The sequence below is a fragment of the Pogona vitticeps genome, chromosome 5, assembly GCF_051106095.1.
Source record: "Pogona vitticeps strain Pit_001003342236 chromosome 5, PviZW2.1, whole genome shotgun sequence".
NCBI classification, from domain to species: Eukaryota; Metazoa; Chordata; class Lepidosauria; order Squamata; family Agamidae; genus Pogona; species Pogona vitticeps.
The window spans coordinates 160,323,082-160,349,060 of record NC_135787.1 but is presented as its reverse complement, the minus strand read 5'-3'; the positions used below and the strand labels follow the sequence as shown (position 1 = coordinate 160,349,060).

Sequence of the window (25,979 nt, the reverse complement as noted above, 5' to 3'; positions counted from 1 at the left end):
AAATCTGGAGGTGAATCTACTGTACTGGTGAGTGGTGGGAAAACAGATAGCAATACCTCTCATTCCTATTAGCTTTTAAAAAATATAAAGCAGAACTTACTCTTTTGTGGTGCTATTTGCCTTGGGTGTCAAACTGTCTAGCTGCAACTGAGGGTTGCTTGGAAAAGTGCTTTTTGGATAGCCTTGTGAGACCAGATGAAGAACCTCTGAGGGCCTGATTAGACGTATGGGCTGGAGATTCCTCTACTCAGCTATCATGCCATTCCAGGAATTTCATAGCCCTGGAATGTCTGGACCAGACCGTTGTTCTCCTTCTTGATAGAAATGGTGGCAAACTGATGCTAGACTCACCTTCTGAGTATGTATTTGAAGACAAAGAAAATACTTAATCGTAAGAATTCCCAGTCAATAAAACAGATATGTATTTCTGTATTTCACTCAATCCTCTATAGCAGTGGTCCCCAACCTTGGGCCTCCAGATGTTCTGGGACTTCAACTCCCAGAAATCCCATCCAGCAGAAGTGGTAGTGAAGGCTTTTGGGAGTTGTAGTCCAAGAGCATCTGGAGGCCCAAGGTTGGGGACCACTGCTCTATAGCACACTGGCTTCTAGATAGTAGAAGTCACTTTGGGGGGGGCGGACTGGTACAATATGTAATGGGTACTGGGGTTTGAAGACTGGCCCGCAATGTTCTGATGCTGTCTATACTTGGAAGCATAGCTTCTTGGAACAGCAGAAGCTTGGTATGGAGAAGGTCTCAGGTTCAAACTATGGATCTCCATTTAAAGTATCCCAAAGATCATCACTGGGAAAGATCCCTGCCTAAGAGTTTGGAAAGCCACTCCCAAGCAGAGCAACTTGCCCTAGGCTAGATGGGCAATGGTCAGATGCAGAGTTTGTAAAAGTGACTTTGATGGATTACAAATTCCAGAATACTTCAGTTAGCATGGCCACTGAGCACACTGGGTTGGGGGCATCATGGAAGCTACACATCCCAAAGAAACATGTCTTAAGTTGTGGATTCAATGGACTCTGTCTAAGGACACACCAATTAAGTGCTCTTTGTGTAACAGGACTTTCCCACAGTCTCCTGCCCTCTCCTTCAAATTAGCTTTGCAACCATCTCCCCCTTACAGGGCTGTAGAGCAGATATGGAAGAGTATTGGTGGGGGGAGTATATGTTGTTGACAGACAAACACAACCAACAGAAAGGTACAAAAAGCAAAAGTGATGTAAGATTACTAATGTGCATATTTATTTTGAATAAGACTGAATTTCTTGGAATGAATTCCTCCACATGCTGCCTAAAATGAATAATGACACATTATAGTTTTATAAATGTACAAACAAGATATAAAGCACTAAAATACCATGAGTTAATTAACTGCTTACATTCACATATTCTGCTGCACAATTTTTCCTCACTAGAGGATTTATAAATACTAACTCTGCTGCATGTTATTTTAGAAACAATAGCAAATAAATTTATCCATTCGATATACCCTAATGCTTGGCATTCTGTTTGTCTGAATATTCTAATGCTGTGTTGGACTACACAGATCAGTGAGCGTGGAATCAATTGTCTACATTTACTTAAAAGAATAGAAAACATTTGTCAGCTGCAATTACTTGCAAGGCAGAAGCTTTGGGCCTTTGAACATCAGTAGCAGGTTTATTTGGAAAGTGTGAAGGCAAGAGGAGAAGGGGACAACAGAGGACGAGATGGTTGGACAGTGTCACCTAAGCTACCAACATGAATTTGACCCAATTCCAGGAGACAGTGGAAGACAGGAAGGCCTGGCATGCTCTGGTCCATGGGGGTCATGAAGAGTCGGACACGACTTAACAACTAAACAACAAAAGCAGGTTTATTATAGAGAGCAACCCAATAAAACAAGGAAACTCTTGATACTTCCAAGATGTCTGTTAGTGGGGGAAAATATTACAGCTCAAAGATTACAGCTGGAGTTTTCACATCACCTGATGCTTCAGTGGAAGCCATTTTGTACATTCACCTTGTATGAGGCATTCAGTGAAGGAATGCATATGAAAATAAATCAGGCCATTTTGTGGGGCAGGTTGTGAAGGAAAGGAGGAGATCCTTCAATGAACATTTAGCTTCAAGGATTCTTACAATGCTTGAGGAATATTTTTGCTCCATATTTCAAAATGAAACTGTTGGATGTGTACCTCTTAGGTTAATATGGGCACATAGTTATATACCAGATTCTACATCCTATCTGAACTTTAGCTATGTGGTATTTAAACACTTCCAATGTTGTGAGGTGGTGACTTTTCATTGTGACTTTTTAATAGGCTATAGCTGCTCTAAAGAGTTAGAAAGCAGCAGCTGTGACTGCCTATATGTGTTTTCAAAATGGGGCTATGTATATACTTGGGAAAGATAGGGGTAGGTGACATGCCAATAGGCTGTCTATATAGGTGGTTATGCCCATGGGGAGGCCATTTTTGCTTTCTCTTCATACTATGCTCCTGGATGGGACATGTTATCATCATGACCCATTACTCCCAGAAACAACCAGGGCCTGTTTTGAATGTCTGCATACACTGGGGTTAGTTGTTGAAGTGACTGGAGTTTGTAGCAGTTTAGAACAGTTCATTGCTTGCAATAATCTTCAACAGCCAAACATTATTTTCAGTTCATGTCCCAGGATGATTTCTAAGATCTTTAAAATAGGGCCTTCAGGCTAGCTTAAGTTTGCAAAGCAGGATTCTCGCCATGCCGAGAAGTCCATTCAAATTATATAACTATTTCCTTTAAGGCTATTAGAAAAAAAGTTGTCCGTAAGACCAGACGTGAACAAATTTTGCCCCCCATCATCTTAGATGGCTGACCTACAGGTGGTCCAAGATTGCCTAAAGCTTAATCTTCTTTATCAATATCGATTTTTGTAATGGAGATTTTAATGTTATAGTGTAAGTGTCCCATATATGAATTTTAATTATTTATTGAGGAAAATTAGACACTTGTGTAAATAACATTAAACTTAGAGCAAGCCAAAAGCAGGAGCGGTTCAGGAGGATCAAAAGAACCAGCAGGCCCTCTTTGCCTTGGAGTTTGGGGGCTGCTAAAAAAGGCAACAAGAAGTGCTTGTTTATCCAGAAAGTATAGCTCACACTTTTGGATTACAGTACTTCTATTTCATTACTGCTTTGCCATCATTCTTAATAGATTGCATTTATGACCCATGTCCTCTGACTGCCTTTTAGAGAAGCTCCAAGAGAGGACTTCCTCCATTACACAGGTGATCTGACATGGATGAACAGCACAAGAGCTATGGGGCTAGGAGGTGATAAGGATGGATGGAGTGGAGCAAAGCTGACGGTTTCACACAGAAGTGACATTGAACACTACAATGGAGGATGGATGGGGTAGATTAAGAGGATCAGCTGTGAAAAATAATTTGCCTTACTGTGAAACTGATACAGGTGAAGGGACAAGAGAGATTTTCGTGCTATAGATGGATGAATCAGCTGAGTCAGATATATTTATGAAGCAGGAGAACCAGAAATATTTATGCTTTTATATGAAAACCAGGAACCAAGCATTTTCAGGTGCCCGTCTTTCATCTGAATACTTATATGCTGCCTGTCAATTCAAAAACTTCAAATTCCATTTAAAAATTGCTATCCTGTTTTCACTTCACATTTCTATTTGGTCAGTCCTTTGTGGTGCTCTAAACAGAATCATAGGGCCATCCCATTGTATTCTTTACCATCAGCTCTATGAAGTGGCAATCCCATGGCCAACTGGGGATTCGAACACTGGTCTCCAGAGTCCTAGTATGCCACTCTGTCCACTATACCACACTTGGTACCACTTTGTGGGTAACAAGGCCAAACAGGAGCCTTGAGTTTCAAAAGAAGGCAATGAGAGAGGGGGAAATGTTGAATACCCAGCAGCCCTTTGTTTGAGGAATTGGGAGGGAGAAACCAACCTACAGCCACCACGGGTAGAATTTGAAACCCACCCTCCTGACTTGTGTTGGCAGCCTGCTTTTTTTGCAACTCACGTTTAAGCAACAAACCTGGCATGGTCATCTGCCATGACTTTGGGGGCTTTTTAATGTTTCTTTTCTTTTTTTCTGTACTATCCACAATATAGATGCACAGACTGATGAAAACTAGTATGTCAAAAATTAGCATTCTGTTAAAAAATAGTGCTCTAATAAAGCTAGCACCTGCCCTTGCTCAAGGACATAAAGAAGTTACATTTCAATAGTATAACAAATATTTCTGTTGGGATGAGTAGTGTTTCCAAATTACTTTCACATTTTTCTTTTGAAGGCCACTTATATGGTGTTCTTGGAGGGATTTTGATTAGGACCTTTTCGTTTTATGTCATTTTTTTAGTACTCTGTGGCAGAGGAATTATTGTTTTGTTTTATCTTTTGTATTTTTGTAAAGTATACTCAGGTTGCAATATCTGAACTGGTCATTGTAAGATCTGGAGAGCATTTCTCTCTATTTTTGGGGGGCTGCCGATCATAATGCAATGTGTTAATAACACACAATTCAAAAAAATTACTTTTGCAGAGGGAGCAGTGTTAATAAGAACCTGGCTGTTCACAATGACATGTAATGGAACAAATTCCTTCTGAAAAGTAACATCCAGCTTTCAGTAAATCAGCAAACATTCCATCAGGCTGCAGAACTTAGGCTGGGAAGTGAACTCACTTCTACCAAGGATGTCATGTAGTCAGCAACTGGATTATCTGCGCTCTTCCCATATCAGCTGGTAGCAATAAGGACCATCACTTTTAATTGGTACTGAATGCTGGTTTAAAAAGATGATTTAATTGCCAAGTAATGCATATTTGTAAAGCAAAGCATTGTAAGTAGCAGCCATGATAAAATTATAATACTAGTTGTTGTATTTAGGGACAAAGAAGCATATTCTAGAGCTTCCTTTGCAGAAGGCTGTTGAAATCAACAAAAGAATATAAGGCATTGACATTCAAAAACATTATCATTTCTGTAGAAATTATTCACAAGTAAACAGCAACATATTATATATTGGTTTAAATTTTTGTGTAATTTTGATCAATGTGCAGACAATCCCATAATATTGTATTTCATTCTGCTTCTCTTCATTTCTTAGTAGTTATTGTCAGCTGCCATACCACTGTTTCCCAATACAAGTGCCCTCCAGATGGGCTGGCCTACTCAGTTTGTTTTGTTGTTTGTTATTTCTCCTTCATCTAAATTGATAAATCTGTAGTTTGTTTGTTCAACTGCACCTACATGTCCGTGTCATGTAAGGGATCACTGGGGGCTTTTACAAAAGGAAACAAGGACTGCCATGGCAGCCAAAAAGATGTTTGTTGCACCAATATGTGGCCTGAATTCAACCCAAAGAGGAAAATTGCTCCTCATGTCACACCTCAGATCACTGTTACACAAAGTCCTGTGGGCATAGAGCTGAGCTGTCAGCTATGAAGTCCTAGGATTAAGGACATTGGAAGCATCAAAGTGGATGTGCATGTTTTACTAGCTAATTTTTTTTCTTCAGCTCCAGTTCTGTTCATGCGCATACTGGCTTACTAACATTAATTGGAGAGATGCTTAAGAATTCAGTCTGCATGACTCGCAGTATCAACATACTTGATTTACACCTTATGAACTGAACTATAGAATGGGAGTTTCAGGAGAAATCAGATTCTGGTATATGTGAAAAGCATGTGGGTGTGGTCTTTGCAGATGCAAACTAAATGTAAGTCGATAATGTGATGCTGCAGCAAAATGAAACAAAGCAAAATGAAACAAATATAATTTTAAGGTGCATCAGCAGAAAAAGGGTATCATGGAAATGAAGGGAAGTAACAGTATTAAGTAACACTCTATTCTGCTTTGGTTAAAACTCACTTGGAATACACTGCCCACTTCTGGACACCACAGTTGAAGAACACGGACAAGCTGGGATGGGTCCAGAGAAGTACAACCAACATGGTAAAAAGATCCAGGAACCAAGACTTACGAGGAACGATTGAGGGAGCTGAGTATGTCTCACCTGGAAAAAAGATGTAAGAGGTGAACAGATGGCCATTCAAAAATATTTCAAAGACTTTCACATGGAGGATGGAGTGAGTGTGTTTGTTTCCTCCACCTCTAGGATGGGATCTGAAGCAATGGTTTCAGATTACAAAGGAGATTTCGACTTAATATTAGGAAGAATGTCTGAACAGTAAGTGCTGATCAACTATAGAATAGAATAACCGCAGAATGTGGTGGACCCTTTTTCATTGGAGATTTTTAAATAGAGACCTGGTGATAGTCTATCAAGGATGTTTTAGCTGGTGATTTCCTGCCTCATTGTGAGCTTGAACACAATGACCCTTCGGGTCTCTTCCAGCTGTACAGTTCTATGATTCTATGTAATCATCTTTAAAATGTTAATAATTCTTCAATCTTGGCAGTGCAGTTCTTGGCTTAAAAATCCATTGGAGGATGCATTTGAAATGCATGTTTTGAGATACAATGTATTCAGAAATGCATACATTTAGCTTAAGTATTTTAATGACCATGTACTTTGTGACAAAATTCATTAAAATAAATGCATTTCTGTAAGAATTATTGGCCAGTATCCTCTTCATGCTGGCAGAATATAAAGAGACATTGATGCAAATGTGCCAGGTTTTACACTTGGCAACAAGGAATTTTATGAAAGAGAAATGTTGTGTGCAGTTGGTTATGCATCCCCAGCACAACCGCTTGCACAATACTTCACATAAGTGTTTCGAGGATAGCACTTTTGTTTCAGTATTACTGCAATGACCATGCACACAACCTCAAGTTATGCATGTGTAGTTGTGCAATAGAGTTTTGGCTATTGTTTGGATTTTTTAAAAAGCAAAGAAGGGACTTACGAATAAATATGTGCAAAACTGACACTGATGATGATGATGGTAATTACTACAACACAGGCTTCTGGCCATGCTGACTGGGAGAGGATGGGAGTTGTAGTCCACACCTGGAAGGCACGCATTTGAAGAAAGCCATCCTAAAAATATGTAGACAATTTTTAAAAAGCACCACAATGAATGCTTTCCCGCCCATTTTCTCTACTTTTTATATACTTCTCTTTTTTAATCTCTTTCCCAAAGGTTCCTTCCTGTGAAAGGTTTTCCATATGCTTGACCTGCAATTGGTTTATCGGTGACATGATGCTATATTCTGCATTTTCTGTCACTTTCTTACTCATCCTTAGCCCGTCTGCTTTGCCAGCTTTCTTCCTCCCTATGACTAAGAGCATTTCATACTCAAATTATTCATCACATTTAGTGCTGTTAATGTTTCAGCACTGACTATGCAACCCATTTAAAAAAGGTACAATGACAACAGCAACAACAAAAACCCCTTCTGGGATCTTGTTGGCATCACAGCAGGAGGATATTTCTCCCTCCAGCTCAAGGTACCTCAACCATGTGATTGCTTAAAACTTCTTATATCATGAACAACAAGTCTGATTTACAGGTGAGACAAATCCCTGTTGTCTCTTCTCTTCTCTGTGCTTTGGAAGCCTGGCAAATGGGATTGATTCGTTCCTGGTCTGGAGGCAGGAAATTTTAATTATTTCAGACAAGTGCCAATTGACTTTTGGTGCAAGGAGTAAGTGGATTCTGATCTGGTTGATGGGCTGATCTACATGTTCAGCACAATCACACAGGCAAGTCCTCCAACAGTATTTCTTTACATAACAGATCCTGTCTTTAATCCCAAAGAAACTCATTCTCTCTCTCTCTCTCTCTCTCTCTCAAACTAGACTTGCAAGTGGGAAGGTCAGGCTAGGATTGAACTGTCCTCTCAGGGGTGGGATGAGGGCTCTGGAAGATCGATATAAATCCACCTCTACCATGAACAAAGAATGATTTGCTTCAGGCCTTATATCTTTGCCTAACCTATCTATGCTTCTCTGTTAATAGCCATGAAAAGCCTAACAGTAGAGCTCTTTAAAGTATGTATTTAATAGCCTCATTGAGCTAGTCATCAGCGCTGTAGGCAGTTTGCCACCTCTGACTTTTCTTTTTATGACAGCGTTAAATCTGAAAAGTGGAGTTCATTTCTTTTATTTCTTTTGGGGGTTAAATGTTTTACTCAGCTACTGCAGGACCACCAAATTGAACGAGACCTGCACACACAGAACTTGAGTTCCCATAAATAGAATCACATGGGCTGCTGGCTGCATAGATGGCAGATGGCATCCTAGTGGCTTCTTAACACCCACTACTAATGAGCAGGAGGTCAGGGGCTATGGTTGCATTGGTGGCACAGCTCCGGGGCCACGTGGGAAGTACTGGGAGTTCAACATTACAGTAGAATATCTTCACATTTCACTCATGTGTTTGTTCTTTCCCTTCTCACCTCACCCCCGATTTACCCTTTCTTCCATGCTCAGCAACAGAGAGTTTAGAATGATATTCTGAAACTTGAGAAAGAGCTGACATAGACTTCTTTAGTGTAATACACAACTCTTTGCTCATAGACACTGGCTCTTAGCTCTCGGCTCTACCACATTTTGGTGCAGCTGGGCACCAAACAATTTAAAATGTAAATAATTCTCCAAATAGCCTCTTGTGTGGGCCCTCAAATTGGTCAAAGTTTCCTCCCTTCGGTTATAGTCTTGAGTTCTCTTAGTACGGCCTTCGGTGGGTTTATTTGTAAAACCAAATAATAATTGCATCTTCATTAGCTTCCTGAAGTGCAGGATGAGCTCCTCATATGAGACATAGCTCAGGTGCATGTTAATACAACATATTCTTGGTATTTTTTTAATTGCATGAATACCATATATGTGATAGTAGTGAATCACACCAGAACAGATGAACCCAAAGATTAATTTATTCTCAAAGTTTCAAAATAGGTGGGACATAATGCTAGTGGATACAGAGCTGATTAACAGGCCCAGGTGCAAACATAGATGAAAGCACATATGTTGCATCACAAATATATAAAGCTTTGGATTTTCTTTTTAACCTGCACCAGCTGGAAGTATCTTCATAGGATAAAGAACTAGAGCCTGCAGCTAGCAGCACTGCTCTGGAACCATAGAGGATTGAGGCAGAGCCCTGGTTCCCAGGAGAGATGATGACGAGTCTTTCCCCCTTTTCCATGGTGAGCAGAGCTCTGTAGCAGTGTCTAAGGCAGAGCTACCCTAAGCTCCAAGAAACCGTGTCATTTAAAAATACATGGCAAAATTGCTCTTCCTCAAAAAAGGCAAGATTGCAGTAGAGTCTCTGTAGGTGCTTATTTATCAGCTACAGAGGTGGTATGCATGGAACCTGATGTCAGTCTAAGAATACGGGCTGCAGCACCCATGGCTGCTCAAGACTACACATCAGTTCTCAGCTCCCTGGATTCCAGAATATTCCGGTACATTTGGCTCTCCTGTTCTCTACCCTTGCCTTGATTGAGGGCTGGCTCTCTGATTTTGCCATATTTGACTTACACCCGGGTACACTGCGGTTTGTTGTGATCTTGGCTTCTTTCTTCTGCACCACTTTCACCTAGTTTTTATGTGCCTTGTTTGTTGACTCAATCTGTGCCTTGATCCCAGCCTGGTTTCTGGTTATTCTCTGTTTGCCCTGACGCTCACATGTGGCTATAAGCCTGATTTGAGACCATCTGAGAAGCTGCTTGCTCGCTGGAATCAAGATGCCTTCTGTATAAAGGGGGGGGGGGGAGACATTTATGTTCTCTGTGTGTTTTTTTTCCTACCAAGTCAACTTTACTTTGCCAGGCCTTTCATTCTAAAATCAGTCATCCTGCCACTCTTGCTAACAACAGGCCTATTTTTGCACAATCATTTTTTTCCACAACAGTCCTTTAAAGCCAATTTATGCATGCAGGACCATCTTAGCCCTGTTGATATTAGGAGTGTGCCACTTCAGACTGAAGGTGGGGAATTAAGTGTTTGAATAGTTCTCATGTCAAGAAACATAAATCCCCCTTGTGTAGAAGACTAGAACACGGGAGGGGGGTGCCATGTGTTAAAATGTTTCTCCTTGATCTACCAATTATCTATGTCACTGATTCCTAAATATTTTGCCAGGCTATGCACCTATATTTTGTGGATAGCGCAGAAAGAAAAACACATAAAAGTTCCCAAAGGATGGCAGACGTCCATGTCAGGTCTGTTTCTTAAATGCGAGTCGCAAAAAAAGCAGGTTGCAAACACAAGCCAGGAAGGTAGGTTGCAAATTCCACCCCTGGTGGCTGCAGGTTGGTTTCTCTCTCCCAGCAATTCAAAGTGCTGCCACATATTCAGCATTTTACTCTCCACCATCACCTTCTTTTGAAATCCAAGGTTACTATTTGGCGGGGGAATGAGGTCACAGAAATGTGGCAAGCTCCCTATCAGAGAATTTGGAATAAAATTTAATATACCCACTAGGTGAAGCCAATTGTAGCCAAATTAATAGTATTATCGCATGGCTGGAAGCAGATGTGATCTAATAAAGGTATCGCCTGCCCTCGCTTTTGTACTGTGTAAAAAGACCCACGGCTTTCTGTCTTTGTTTTTCCCCAAATATTTTGGCCTCATATCCTATTCTGGTTTTCCGAGAAACCCTACACCTTGCCATCTTTGCATTGTTGGAGGGATTTGTAATATGATTATTCCCTTTTTGGTGCAAAAAAGTGAGGAGTGATCAGCCTGGTCTCACCCAACAAACCCTCGAAAAGGAAACAAAGATAAGTGTGGATGCTTCTTGGTTAAAGGAAACAAACAGCTTTCACCTATAGTACAAGCTTTTGTTCTTTCCTTTTATATAGTGTGGGGCCACATCCAGTGGTACAGACGTGCCACCCCATGGGGTGGTGGTTCAAAGCACCAGCAATTTTTTTGTAGCCAAGGTGCGTCCCAGCTCACTCCCCATTGGGTGTCTCAGATAACTCCTCCCACTCCCTCTCCTCAGTCAGCCACCAGCTCCTGTGTCTTCAGACCGGCCCCTCCTTCAAAACCACCCTCCCCTTGTGTTTGGTAGAGATGGAGATATATGCACTCACTGAGATGTTTAGAAAATTTCGCTGCTCTATTGTTAAGCCAGGACAAGGAGGAGGGGACAGGGTAGAAGCATGGGAGGGGGTAGTAGGCATTTCACAAGCCATGCAAGGAGAAGGGATGTGAGACCTGTCCTAGATGACAGCTTCTGTCTCCTCTCCCCAGAGATTCCTGCCTCCTCCCTACAGCTAAGTCATAATTTGGAGCATATTAATATCTCTGCACATGCATTCAGAAAGGAAACTCTCTCTCTCTCTCTCTCTCTCTCTCTCTCTCTCTCTCTCTCTGTGTGTGTGTGTGTGTGTGTGTGTGTGTGTGTGTAAGTCTTGTGGAAGGACCCTGTATTTCCGAATTTGTTACTACACTATTGGCCATAGGTCTACACAGCTTTGCACAGCAGAAAATGGAGGAGAGAGGTAAGGAAGTTAACAAAGGGACATCAGGAAAGAAGGGGTGATCTCAAGGACTGAGGCAGGGGAAAAACACTATAGTTAAATCAGTGGGAGATAATACATGTGAACTGGAAACAGGCATGCCCCGCACTGACACCCACTGTTAAAGGAGAACTATGCAAGCTTGTATTTTTCCCCAGCAACCTTTGCCATTACCCAACCTCCACAAACAAGTTCCCTTGTAACCTAAAATAAAAATAAGCACAGAAAGTAATAGAAATAACTTCAGATTAATATTGCATTATGAAATTCAAAGGGAAAAAGCTTGTTTTAGCAAATAATGATATCTCTCTCTATAAAAAACTCTCAGTTTTGTGCCTTCTTCTTTGGAATTTCAAGTGTGCCTCCTTGTTTTTAATCCTTAAAAAACCCACCTCTGAGGTGGGTTAGGATGAGAGACAAACCACGCAATGAACTTCACAGGCAAGTGGAATTTCGAACACTTCTTTCCCAAGTCTTAGCCCAATATTCTAACCATTCGACTCCACTGCCTCTTCACCATATAAGGCTGAAGGTCTTGGCTGCAAATTTAGGGTTCATCAAGGTAACAACACATTAAAGTTGGATTTTTAAGCAAGTGCTTGCTTGCCTTTATTTTTTAAAATGGGTTCATCACAAGGAGTTAGTTAATTTAACAATGAATGCCTGCAAGTAACATCTAGAAAAACAAGTTTGATTTTAAAACTGCCCCCCTGCTTATTCATCTCTCCGGGTCAATACATTAACATTTGTAAATAATATATTTAAATACAGTAGTATATGCAAATGTGAGGCTCAGATCCTTGGAAGAGATGGCAGTTGTAGCGAGAAGCAGTGATAGCTCTGTCTTAACAGGTACTGAGGCTTAGAAAACTCAGTAGAGGGAAGGGAGAGTGCTCTGTTTATTAAGAAAAGTTAGTAAATTATACTCTCAGCTGCAAACTCCCTTGGTTTCTAGCCTTGTCCAGTGCATCATTTCCTAAGAAGGAGAGAGAAAAATATTGCTCTACTCTATAATTTAATAGATGACTGCATACGTAACATTCTTTCCATGTAACCCACCAGGTAATCACAGATATTACATAGCCATCCTTGCCAGGTATCTGTTCTAATGTTGCCTGTGTTGCCTGATGGCCTCTGATCAAGGTGATGATCTGGAAGACTCTTGTGCCCTGCTGCATGCAGCAAGTTTTCATTCTCCTATGATATGTGTTATTTTTGCGAAGATGCACTAAAGTATTCAATGGCCTTTAATGCATGTGAATAGCAGTGAATGATGACAGCTGTCCAGTCAGGTCAAAAGGTTTGAAGTTAAACCAAATCTTTTTACTACTGGTTTCTTCACATTCAAAATCTCTCCAGATCTCTTTCTAGTAACTACAAGACCATGGGACTTGTAGTGCAGTGGTAGGTAAAGTGCAGATATCCATTATGTTACTGAACTGCAACTTGCATCAGTACTAGCCAAGATACCTGATGGCATGGATGCTAGCTAGTGGCTGTTCAGCAAGATCTGGAGGGTCGCACTTTACCAACTTCTGCTGTAGTCGATTCACAATGATGGACTGGGGTAGTTTACAGATAACATCCTGAAATATGGGTTCTACATTGTGGCTCAATCAGTGCTCAGTTTATTAATCCATCTTGGGGTGAAAATTGGCTCAGTCTATCCATTCACAATCTATTTCATTTTAGCACAATCTATCACATGGTCATGAGCACAATAAAATGTTCACATTAACTTTTAATTAGCTATCTGGTACTTCTAAATTACATTTCCATCCTGCCTTTCGTCACATGCTTTCAAGGCTCATTCAAGCCATTACTGATCTGATACACTGGGGCAGCCCTTCCCATTGTCTCATGTGAATGTAGCCATCCTTAAGTCTCAAGAGACTATGGTAATGTGCTCTGAATAGAAGTCTTGGAACAGCATCTATGTGGCTGAGAAGACCAATTCGAGAGTGACAATCCCTTCCACACTGAAGACAAACACAATCTGTCCCCTGTCCAGCTCCCTGATTTTGCGGGTTTTGGGACTGCCTCTTTGTCTCGGCCTGCTGGACAAGTGCCTCTTCAAAATGAGAGAGGCCATGATGCACCCCCTGCCTCCAGGCTGAATGCTCAGAGGTCAAGGTTTCCCATCTGTTGAGGTCCATTCCTAAGGCCTTCAGATCCCACTTGAAGATGTCCTTGTATCACAAGCTGTGACCTCCGTCTGGGGTGCTTTCCCTGCACTAATTCTCCATACATGAGATGTTTTGGAATCCGACCATCAGCCATTCTCATGACATGCCCAGGCCAATGTAGACATCACTGTTTCAGTAATGTATACATACTAATAATTCCAGCTCATTCCAGGACTAAACTATTTGGAACTTTGTCCTGCCAGGTGATGTCAAAAATGTGTTGGGGACAATGGATATGGAACGTGTTCAGCTTCCTCTCCTGCTGTGGAAAAGGGTCCAGGACTCACTGCAGTATAGGAGTGTGGTCAGGACACAGGCGCTATAGACCTGGATCTTTGAATATGCCATCAGCTTCTTATTAAGCCATACTCTCTTTGTGAGTCTAGAGAACACGGTAGCTGCTTTGCCAATGCGTTTATCCAGATCAACATCTAGAGAGAGTCAGAGATTGTTGAGCCAACATGTGAATCCACAAAAAATGTGAATCCACCAAAAGAAAAAGAAAAAAACAGTGATCAAGCTGAGTTTCCTTTCTCCACAGATAGTAAAATGATTGGGAGACTCCCATAAAGGGGCTAAGCAGGAATGCAGGGTCCCTCCTGCATACTTAACAGGGGCCCTGGTTGTGACATAGTGAGTCCCAAAGTGCATGGGGGCCGGCAGCGGTACCCCATAGTGAAGTGGGGATTCAATTAAAAATGCTATTTTTGATTTGTACCTTATCCTGTACTTCCTCTTTGGATTTCTTTTGTTAATTTTTAATTTTTGCTCTTTCTTTTGCTGTAAGATGGATTACGAAACTTTCAGCAAGAAGAATTGGGGACAAAGTGAGGAGGAAAAGTCTAGAGCAATTTTCAGCAGTGTAACATTTCTGGCTATACATATTGCAGACACTATAAGTGTGATACGCGTTAAATGCACATTAAGTAGGTTGCAGTGTGCACTAAGAGGCAGAAAAAGCAAAGAAAATATATTGCCCTGTTTTCTTCCCCCAGAAAGCTGCCTTTCCCTCTGTGACAATTTTTAGCAAAAGAAATAAGAGGCTGATTGTAGCTTGGACCTCCCCCTCTGCAATGCAGCCTTAGGCTGCAAAGTTCTCAAAGGGACTCAAATAGAGGTATTCCATGGTAGAGAATGCAAACTGCTGGCTGCCTCCTTAAACAGGATACATTTTTTTCCTTGCACAGATAAAGCAGAGAAGCCTGGACTGATACGGTGTTCAAGGCAAGACAGATTGCAGCCGCTTCGCTTGCTTTGATTACACCTACTATGCCATTTGCATACAGAAAAGTCTATAACTCTCCTTCAACTTCAGCTGTGACTTGTTTTTTTTTTCCTCTGCAATAAATAACTAATCAGCACTCAGGGTCACTGCACAACTGAAGCTGCAGTTTTTGAGGACCTAAGACACCTTCCCCCTTTACTTCCAGAAGCTGGATAAAGATCCCAAATCAAAAATGCTAGGCACATAAAGGGAAAGGGGAACTTGAGCTGTGAAACAGATTTTTAAGTTTTTTAAAAAGAAAAAAAATTAGAACTGCCTAGTGGTGTGTGTGTCTGTGTGTATAAAACACACCAAACGCATTACACCGGCGCCGTTTTCTCATTTATGCACACTTCCTTCCTTGCTCAGAGTCACGTTCTCAGTGACATTTAGAAGCCTACACAAAGTGGGAGAAAACATGCAGAACTGGGAATCTGACAGCACTAATGCAGAAGAGTGTTATATTTAAGCTTCACACAAGAGGCATCATGAACTCAAACAATGCTTTATTTGGAGTGATGGAGATATAAAAAAATAGAAACACTAAGAACAAGACAAGAAAGCCACTGAAGCACAAAACACAGTGCACTGTCTGCAAGTTTTAGCTCCCACTAGCCTTACTAAGCCAGTGGTTCATGATCGTTTCGGCACTATATCCTCTTCAGCGCCCTGATGAAACCATAATTACCCCCCTCCCTTGCCTTTTATAAATGGCAACGATGAAAAATTCAGCTCTGGAAAGAGTTATACTACATAACATTATATTTTTATTTTTATGCCCCCCCCAGCCAATTGGTTAATTTAAAAAAAAACACCGTAGCATAGTTAAATAATTGTTAAGATATAATACAGTAAAAGCAGGTGAAAGTATTGGGGAGCAGCTGGAATAGCTTCTTCTTTGTTTTGTCAACAGGTTACCTTTGAGGTTGAGAGTGAAGTCTGATTCTGATCTATTTCTTGCCTTAGTTTTAATGGTGACCATGGCAGAAAAGCACAACACTTAGCAAAACAGTGTGAGAAATGCAATGAGTGGTACTTCATCCAAACTACTTGACCCAAAATGTTTTCACTCATCTCAAAGATCTGGCTTCTCATGGTGTCATCAAAAATAGAAAATTGGATAAAATATTATCTTTTGTGGCCCCCTTAGGACAATTCTATTGTGTCTACTAGACATTGCTTGCTTAGCTCCTTCCAAATGTGGAGTTTCTTACTTTCAGCTAAGGAGGAAGCATTGCAATGTGAGATTTCAAGAATTACTTCATTTGCCCTAGCAAAGTGTCCATCTGAATCCACCAAAGAAGCTCTAAGAATGTGTTCCTTCTTTTTCAGAACCTCAGTTACTTTTCCCTGCAAAGTTTAAAATGACCTTTCAATTTTCTGGGTTCCCTGCTATCTACACTAAGGATTTAACTGCAAAGAGTGCACTGAAGCTTTTCCATGGTCTTGCCCACAAAGCTTGTAAAATTCAGCTTTGTATGACTTTTGCTTTTTTGCAGCCATTATTCACAGAACCAGAAATAAAAATATAGATAAGGGAAATAGGTTTGCTCAGTGATATAGTACACACAGGTTGGCTCCATTCTTATTGAGCTTGTAGCAGGAAGTCTAACTTACATTATTCCATATGGTTTTTGGCCTTTAAAAACACACCGTAACTCTGACTTTTAAAATTCTTTTAAATCTGTTTCAAAGGCAGTGATACTTATTCTATCAAAACTTTGGGAGCGTTGGTGGGCAAAAAAAGGATTTATAACAAACAAGCAAACAAACAAACAAACAAAATGTGTTGTGGGGAAATTATTCCAGGTTCTGTCCCTGATAGCTCCAGATAATGCTAACAGAGGACCCATCCTGAGTTCTAGAGAAGCTTGGCACAAGACTCCGTGGCATTTATCACAACAGGCGGTCAAGCAAGCAAGCAAACAAACAAATCAGCAGTGGTTGCTGTGGGTTTTTCGGGCACTTTGGCCATGTTCTGAAGGTTGTTCTTCCTAACATTTCACCAGTCTTTGTGGCCAGCATCTTCAGAGGACAGGAGTAGCACTCTGTGCTCTTGTGCAATTTGTTTGGTAGTTGAGTATTTATGGCTGTGAGATCAGCTTTTGTCCTTTTAGGAGAATAGTGATCCGTGTGTTTTTGTTGTGACTGTATTGTTGTGATAAGGAGGAGAGATTATCTGTCACTATGATTGATGGGTGTCATTAGCTGGTCTTTTGTGTATAGTGATCACCGGTCCTTGTGGCTGGGTAGAGTTCGTTGATGTTTTGCAGGCTGTATTTTTCAGTGCTGGGAGCCAAGTTTTGTTGAGCTTCAAATCTGCAGTGTTTAATTGAAGGGTGGTGGACATGGAAGAAGCTTCTGCAAAGAATGTGAGGATTAGGAACACATTCAAACATCCCCAAGGCATCAACTGCATCCTGTTGGCTGATCCTTCCATTCCATAAACACCATTGGATTATTTCTGACACAAGCAAAAGAGAAGAATCTGATGGATAATGAAATTAGGTCACATCCAGACTAGGTAGGGTTTCTGAGTGTTTGGGTGTTTCTCCAAGTATGCAGAAAAATATTACTAAAAATAGAATAAAGGGAGGACGAGAGAGGAAAAACCACAAATGAGCTTTATCAGAATAAGCAACAACAATTCAAAAATTAATTAAATGGAAAAATAAACTACATGGACAACATCTAAGAAATATTGACAGAAAACATGTTATATTTCAACATGGGCATCACTAAAAATTGAGACCATTAAGAAAAAAAAACTGAAGGTTTTTGCTGCACAAGAACAAGAGCACCAAACCAATATGATGAAAACTAAGATCCAAGGAATTAGTGCTAACAACAAATGTTGACTCTATAGAGAAAAAGATGAAACTGTCACACCTCATCTGCGAATGTCCAAAGATTGCACAAAAAGATTACAAAATTAGACATGATAGTGTGGCAAGATTAGTGCATTGGTCATTATACAAAAAAAAAAAAACTTGCCTGTTTCTAAAAACTCATGGGAACATCAGGAAGAGAAGGTGCCAGAAAATGACAAAGACAAGATCTCATGGGATTTCTTGATCCAAAATCATAGACACCTTGAACATACCACACACCAGACATAGTACTAATAGATGAAGAAATGGCTGGGTCATTGATGTTGCAATTTTAGGGGATACCAGAGTTGAAAATAAAGAATTGGAAAAACTAACAAAATGCAGAGATCTGACAACTGAAGCATCTCACTTGTGAAGGAAACACACTTCAGTGGTTCTCGTAGTCCTCAGGGCTTTGGGAACAATATCAAGAAAATTCACACAGTATTATAAGCAGTTGCGGATTTCAGAAATAATACCATCAGAGCTACAAAAAAATAGCATACATACTGTACCAATATTTAACAGAAACTTAGGATTTCGATTAAAATGTGTGTTGTTGTTGTTGTTTAGTCTCTAAGTTGTGTCCGACTCTTTGTGACCCCATGGACCAGAGCATGCCAGGCCCTCCTGTCTTCCACTGCCTCCATGAGTTGGGTCAAATTCATGTTGGTTGCTTCGCAGACACTGTTCTCCTTTCTCTTCTTGCCTGCACACTTTCCCAACATCAGGGTCTTTTCCAGGGAGTCTTCTCTTCTCATGAGATGGCCACAGTATTGGAGCCTCAGTTTCAGGATCTGCCCTTCCAAAATACACATTTTAAAATGTGTATCTATTATATAATACCAGTCAATGTTTTTATAATTTTGATTGACTGTGTCTGGTATTTTTGAATAATAAAGAAAGTACAGAAATTGTGGCCCTAGCCCCTCAAAATGGAGATCTGCACACTGAACTAATGAGCCACCAGTATGTAATGCAGGCATCAAAAATATTTTCAGAAATCAGGATCAGCCATTACTTCTCAGTTTAAGGGCCAAGCTACAGAACACAGTCACTTGACAATCAGAGAATAAAACATTTTTTCTCCATGGACAGAGTTCTTCAAAGTTGCCATGTCTGCACAATCAGCTTGCAAATGATTTCTGTGCTCTCTTCCTGATGATCAATTTACAAATCTAAGCAAGCTCATTTGCAACTCAGAGGGCTGAAAAACTTCTTAAGAGGGCTCTAATCTAAGGATGGGCTCATTGTGATGTCTGTCAAAGATGTCAGGTGTAATCTGATTCCTGCAATGCCTACTGACCAATACATTCATAACTGAAATCCACAGCAGACTTGAACTGCTGGACATTTGGGGGCTCTATGGACACTTAAAATCAGCTGCTCCTCAGATACCTACACAAGGCTGAGCCTTGAGGGACATTGAGGGTGTTATCAGCAGTTCCCTTGGGATATGCTGTGCTACCAAGTGATATTTAAAACCTTATTTCTTGGACTACAATTCCCAGAAACCACCAAATCTGGAAGATATATTTTAAAATTTTTCCCAAGGTCTAATTACCCCTTGTAAGAAAGGGTTAGTGCTAATTCCACATCCTTCAAAGTAGCCATGTTAGATTAATTGGTTAGAAATGATTGCCAGAGATGCTAATCTTGGATCTCCTACGCATCACACCGTCTAGTTTGATCTTAGAAGAACGGTTGCTATGAATCATTTCCTAGTTGCTTGGTAACTATTTCACAGTGTTCAACGAACACTGATCTACCGTATTTGTGTCTTCGAATTTTACTCTGGTACAACGGGAGCTAGACGCTTCCTTTTGCACAAATGACAAATGGGTCCTCAGCTGGAGTTGTAACAGCCAAGTCTCTAATAATGAGCTTTCGAGCAACCACTTATTCATTTCCAATGACAGTTCTTCAAACATCAGCTTGGCTTCAGTGATAAGAAGAAGCATCCTTCCTCTCCTATAGCTATAAGGGCCAAAGTCACACATACAACACAGAATGAAAAAGGCATCACACAAACACACAAAAAAAGCAAATTGGAGTTAAATCCAAAGATCCACCTGCAAGATTGGAAGGGGCTTCAGTGCCTGCAAGCAAGTTTTGCTCATCCTAATCCCTTCCTCCAAAGGGTTGGGAAGACCTTCTAGAGTATATTGTCAGGGACCAGAAGCTGCAGCTCAGGGGAGAAATTGGCAAGCCCTCTGCATGATTGGAAATGGCTTTCATTTATGCTGCAGGCACCTTGGATCTCAGCCATACCCTGTAAAAGAGAAAGCAGATTTTCGAATTGGGCCAGACAAGGCACAGTAGTGTAATAAATCACAAGCAGTCCTGTCGAGAACAGCCTCTATGTATTGTAATTATACTACCCACTGTCCAGAAAGGTTTGTACGGCTTTCCCACATCTTCTAAGCAGTGTGAAGCCCGCTGCAAACATGGCATTGCAACAATAAGCGCTTTTTTAAACAGAAAATTCTGACCATTATTTGAAAGGTTCAATGTCCAATGGCTAAGAGAAGGGAGGCATTCACTCCATTCTGAAATGAGGCAATAGATTTCATGGTTTTATTCTCCATTCATGCATGTCGTTCTAACCAGCTCTCCCTTCCACTAAATTATGTCTTCTGCTCTCTGCTAATGCTTTGAGATAAATATTGCTTGAACAGCGAAGCAAGAACACTGCTCTGGATTCATGGCCTCCAGGAAGACAGCCCTCCTTTACTCACATTTCTGTCATTTATTTCACCTCTGCTAGGAAATAAATTCACTGGAAATACTTCTCACCCTGACTATGGGACTACCCTATAAACACATGCAAAGTGAGCCAGCATAGAAACCGGCAGGTTAAACTGGGAATGGTTTGGTCGAATCTGATTCATGAATACACAGATATATGGTTATTCATCAAAATGTATGGATGTACTTTGTTTTACAATACTTTCTATACCTACACCTACTTTCTGATGCATTTATATCACTTACAAACACACATTACACCTCCCACACTATATTTCCTGTGCCCACAAACACCCACACTTAGGGCTCAAGTAGACCAGGCAATTCCTTAAGAGCTGATTGTGTTTGATAGTCACATCAGAACTTTTCTCACATTAGCAATTGAGCTTGCTTTGTGTTGCAATTGGCCCTCAGGCCATATGCATGTTCTTTCTTTGTAAGTCTGATCACTCAGATATGGTGACTCAGACCCTTATTTTGAGCAATTGTGTGATTTCAGCTATTATGATATGTTATTTCTAATGTATTGGCCCCTCAGACTAGCAACATATCCTACTTACACCATTCATGAATCTCTTTCATACCTAAAGCTTAGTAGTTGATCACCACAGTTCTGATTCTTGACCCTTCCTTTCCACCAAGGGCTAGTAGCTCCTTTTCTGATAGCATGTTGTTGTTTAGTCGTTTAGTCATGTCCGACTCTTTGTGACCCCATGGACCAGAACATGGCAAGCCCTCCTGTCTTCCACTGCCTCCCAGGGTTTGGTCAAATTCATGTTGGTAGCTTTGATGACACTGTTCAACCATCTCATCCTCTGTCGTCCCCTTCTCCTCCTGCCTTCACACTTTCCCAACATCAAGGTCTTTTCCAAGGAGTCTTCTCTTCTCATGAGATAGCCAAAGTATTGGAGCCTCAGCTTCAGTATCTGTCCTTCCAGTGAGCACTCAGGGTTGATTTCCTTCAAAATGGATAGGTTTGTTCTCCTTGCAGTCCAGGAGATTCTCAAGAGCCTCCTCCAGCACCACAATTCAAAGGCATCAATTCTTTGGTGGGCAGCTTTCTTTATGGTCTAGCTCTCACTTCCGTACATCACTATAGGACTGTAGACTCTGACTACATATAACTATGTAATGTACATACACTAAATAGTTATAACCACTTAATACCATTTTAGTTGTCATGGTTCCTTCTTAGGGAATCCTGGGATTTACAGGTTGATAAAGTATTTGGAATTTTCTGCTGTAGTTTGAGCTCTCTAAAAGATGGGTGGCTTTTGGCATATGCAATGCTCAATATTGATTCAAAGTAGCACTGCTGGATGTTTTCCTAAGGTAGCACTGCAAAGGGAACATCTGTACTCTTTTGTTGCCTCTGCTTTTAAAACCAATTCAGCACTATGTCAGATAAACTCTGTGCTTTATGGAGTAAATGTGTTGCTATGTCACTTGCATTTTTAAAAGGAGTAGTAATAGACTGCAAGAACGTGAGTTTTGTACTTCCCGCTATGTGTGTCCACTATATGTGTGTGTATATGTGTATATGGAATGACAAAAGCTACCAATGCCTTATAAAGAATTTGGACTAATTCATTCTTATCAACATAGCAGCTGATGGCTTGATAGCTGATGGCTTGATAGCTGACAGCAGAAGATGGAAAGGAGGATAGAAAAGAACTTGGAAAGAGGGTGATGATAGGACTTCGTGGTGCAGTGGTTAAATTGCTGTACTGCAGCCAAAACTGTGTTCACGACCTGGGGTTCAATCCCAGGTAGCCGGCTCAAGGTTGACTCTGCCTTCTATCCTTCCAAGGTTGGTAAAATGAGTACCCAGCTTGCTGGGGGGGGGGCAATGTGTAGCCTGCATAATTAACTTGTAAACCGCCCAGAGAGTGCTTGAAGCACTATGGGGTGGTATATAAGGACACGCTTTGCTTTGCTTTCAGTGAGAAAAGGGGGGGAGAGCAACCAGTGGGTCCCAGTGAGAACTGCAACAATCTGAGGTACGGTGTGGTTTCTTGTCCCATAACTACCTGGGATGAGTAAATGTTTGCATATGAAGGGAAAATTAATTTAAATGCCATAGGTGATTTCCATAGAATTATTCAGCACCCAATCTATTCCTCGGACAGCTTCCCTGTCTATTTGCACCCTCAGTCAAGATGCGCAATCACAGAAAAGTGGAGGAATTTACCCAAGCGCTTGAGGAAACCCTTCCAGGCCCGGCTGGTGCAAAGGCACCTGAACAATGGGAACATTTCAAGAACGCTGTTTATAACACCGCCTTGTCCACATTTGGCAAAAAGATGGCAGACTGGTTTGAAACCCATTTGGAGGAGTTGATGCCAGCCATCGAGGATAAGAGGAGAGATCTAGCAGCATATAAAGCCTGTCCTAGTGAGTACAACTTGCAAACTCTTTGAGCTGCTCGTAGCCAAGTCCAACAGGCTGCCAGGAGATGTTCTGATGATTATTGGCTCCAGCTCTGCTCTCAGATACAGATAGCAGCAGACACAGGTAACATCAAAAGAATGTATGACGGTATCAAGCAGGCTTTAGGTCCAATACAGGAGAAATCTGCTCCTATAAGCCAACATAACCACCTTGATTTGAAAGGAAGGAAATGATACAGTATTTGATGAAGCCACCCTTTTTCCCCACCTTAATTCAAGCTTTGCCTGTTCCTTTTTTCATAGTTTTGAGTCAGTCTCTCTCTCTCTCTCTCTCTCTCTCTCTCACACACACACACACACACACACACACACACACACATACACACACACACACATCCACCCACCCTCCCTCCATTTTTCTCTCCATTTTCTCCATACATTTAAATAAGCTTGATGAAGCCCTCGGTCTCTTGCACCTTACTTCCCTCGTTAACTTGATCCTTTCCCTCCTCTTGCTTGCTTGCAGTCATCTCTGGCAAAAGCAGTCATTCACAAGCCCCAATTGATTGCTCGGGGCTATTCCACAGCTGTAACCAATCAAGCAGGCTTATCTTCATTCTCTGAAAGAATGGAGTATTTACAAGTGCCCTGCTGCAACTAAGGAAGTAACAGGGAGAGGTGGCTTACAATTTGAGGTTTGGCTGCAGGGGTGGGGGTGGGAGGGGGGAAGCGCTCTGCTCATTACCCCCAGGATTTTCACTTTTACCCCATTTGGGGTAATTTACCCCTGTTCTCTGACTGCTGTTCTAGAGAGAATGTAGTAACCAAAGAGGCATTAAATAACTTTGAGTGCCTGACTATTTTGGAAGAGTTGGACAGCAAACCAACTTTAGCAGATATAAAAGTGGCCTTGGATTCCCTCACCTCCAACAAGGCACCTGGGAAGGATAACATCCCTGTTGAAGTGCTAAAGTGCTGTAAAGAGACCACCACCACTGAGCTGTATGAAATCTTTTGTAATTTCTGGAAGGAAGGTGGAGTACCACAGGACATGAAGGATGTAAACATCATCACATTGTACAAGAACAAAGACAACAGGGATGACTGCAATAACTACTGAGACATCTCTCTTCTCAGCATTGTAGGGAAGCTGCTTGCCTGTGTTGTGCTGAAGAGACTCCAGGTGCTTGCAGACAGAGTCTATCCAAAATCACAGTGTGGATTTCTGCTAATAGATCCACCATTGACATGGTATTTTTCCTCAGCCAGTTGCAGGAAAAATGTAGGGAACAACAACAGCCACTCTTTGTGGCCTTCATTTGTAGATCTTACAAAGGCCTTTGATTTGGTTAACAGGGACGGCCTTTTTAAAATACTTCCCAAGATTGGATGTCCACCTCGACTACTTAACATCATCAGGTCCTTTCATGAGGAAATGAAGGGCACTGTAATTTTTGGTGACTCAACATCAGATCCCTTTGACATCTGAAGCAGAGTAAAACAGGACTGTGTCGTCATGCTGACTCTGGGATTTTTTTTTTTTTTTTTGCTGTCATGGTGAAGCATGCTTTTGGAACTGCAACAAAAGATGTCTATCTCTGGACTAGATGAGGTGGAAAGCTTTTTAATCTTTCTAGATTGAGAGAGAAGACCAAAGTCCAGTTTAAATGCATGCGGGACTTCCTCTTTGCCGATGATGCAGCTGTTGTTGCCCATTCTGTTGAAGACCTACAACAACTCATGAATCACTTTAGCAAGGCCTGCCAAGATTTTGGATTAACAATCAGCCTTAAGAAAACACACGTCATGGGCCAGGGTGTGGACTCAACTCCTTCTATTACCATCTCTACGAAAGAATTGGAGGTTGTTCATGATTTTGTGTATCTTGGCTCAACGATCTCTAACAGTCTCTCTAGATGTCGAGCTGGATAAACACATTGGCAAAGCAGCTACCATGTTCTCTAGACTCACAAAGAGAATATGGCTTAATAAGAAGCTGATGGCATATACCAAGATCCAGGTCTATAGAACCTGTGTCCTGAGCACACCCCTGTACTGCAGTGAGCCCTGGACCCTTTGTGCACGGCAGGAGAGGAAGCTGAACATGTTCCATATGCATTGTCTCTGATGCATTTTTGGTATCACCTGGCAGGACAAAGTTCCAAACAGAGTAGTCCTAGAATGAGCTGGAATTTTTAGCATGCATGCATTATTAAAACAGTGATGTCTACATTGGCTTGGGCATGTCATGAGAATGGCTGATGGTCGGATTCCAAAAGATCTCAAGTATGGAGATTTAGTGCAGGGAAAGCACCGCAGAGGGAGACCACAGCTTGTGATACAACGACATCTGCAAGTGGGATCTGAAGGCCTTAGGAATGGACCTCAACGGATGGGAAACTTTGACATCTGAACCTTTAGCCTGGAGGCAGGTTGTGCAGCATGGCCTTCCCATTTTGAAGAGACCCTTGTCCAGCAGGCCGAGGCAAAGAGGCAGTCCCAAAATCAGCAAAATCAGGGAGCTGGACAGGGGACAGACTGTATTTGTCTTCAGTGTGGAAGGGATTGTCACTCTTGAATTGGTCTTCTCAGCCACATTAGATGCTGTTCCAAGACCTCTATTCAGAGCACGTTCCCATAGTGTCTTGAGACTGAAAGATGCCTACAGACAGAATCTCAGTTTCCTTTCATATGGAGGGGAGTGTATCACCATTTAGTCCTTGGTTCACATTCCTGAGACAGGAATGGCATACAGTACTGGCAAATTAATATTATTTAAATTATTTTGATTTGTTAAAATTGTCTTCTGATTGCTGCAAATTTGAAAACCTGAAAAATTCTTGAAAATGAAGTGTCCAAAGAGTGCTATCTTCCAATTAAACAAGTTTCTTATATACATTTGTTAAAACAGCGAAGGATTTCCACTCATCAGGTGCCATCATGAGCTCAAAACATTTTCAGTTAAAGGCTATCTTTCCTTCTGCTAGACACCTACTATTCTACGCTTACATATTATGATAGAATGAGGGCCTCACTTTTCACTCATCTTCCACAATGATTTCTTCAAC

General features: G+C 41.2%; 1 protein-coding gene and 1 long non-coding RNA gene across 2 annotated transcripts in view; one reads left to right on the top strand and one right to left on the bottom strand.

The window, feature by feature from the left end:
• Window positions 1–25,979, top strand: part of GRIN2B (glutamate ionotropic receptor NMDA type subunit 2B) — a 572,475-nt gene that overhangs the window by 487,204 nt on the left and 59,292 nt on the right. The gene's annotated exons all lie outside the window — the stretch shown is intronic.
• LOC144583081 (uncharacterized) lies at window positions 630–25,016 on the bottom strand. The gene is made up of 2 exons (XR_013536671.1): window positions 19,846–25,016; window positions 630–17,478 (listed from the first exon to the last, which is right to left on the bottom strand). It is a non-coding gene; the product is annotated as an uncharacterized LOC144583081 (long non-coding RNA).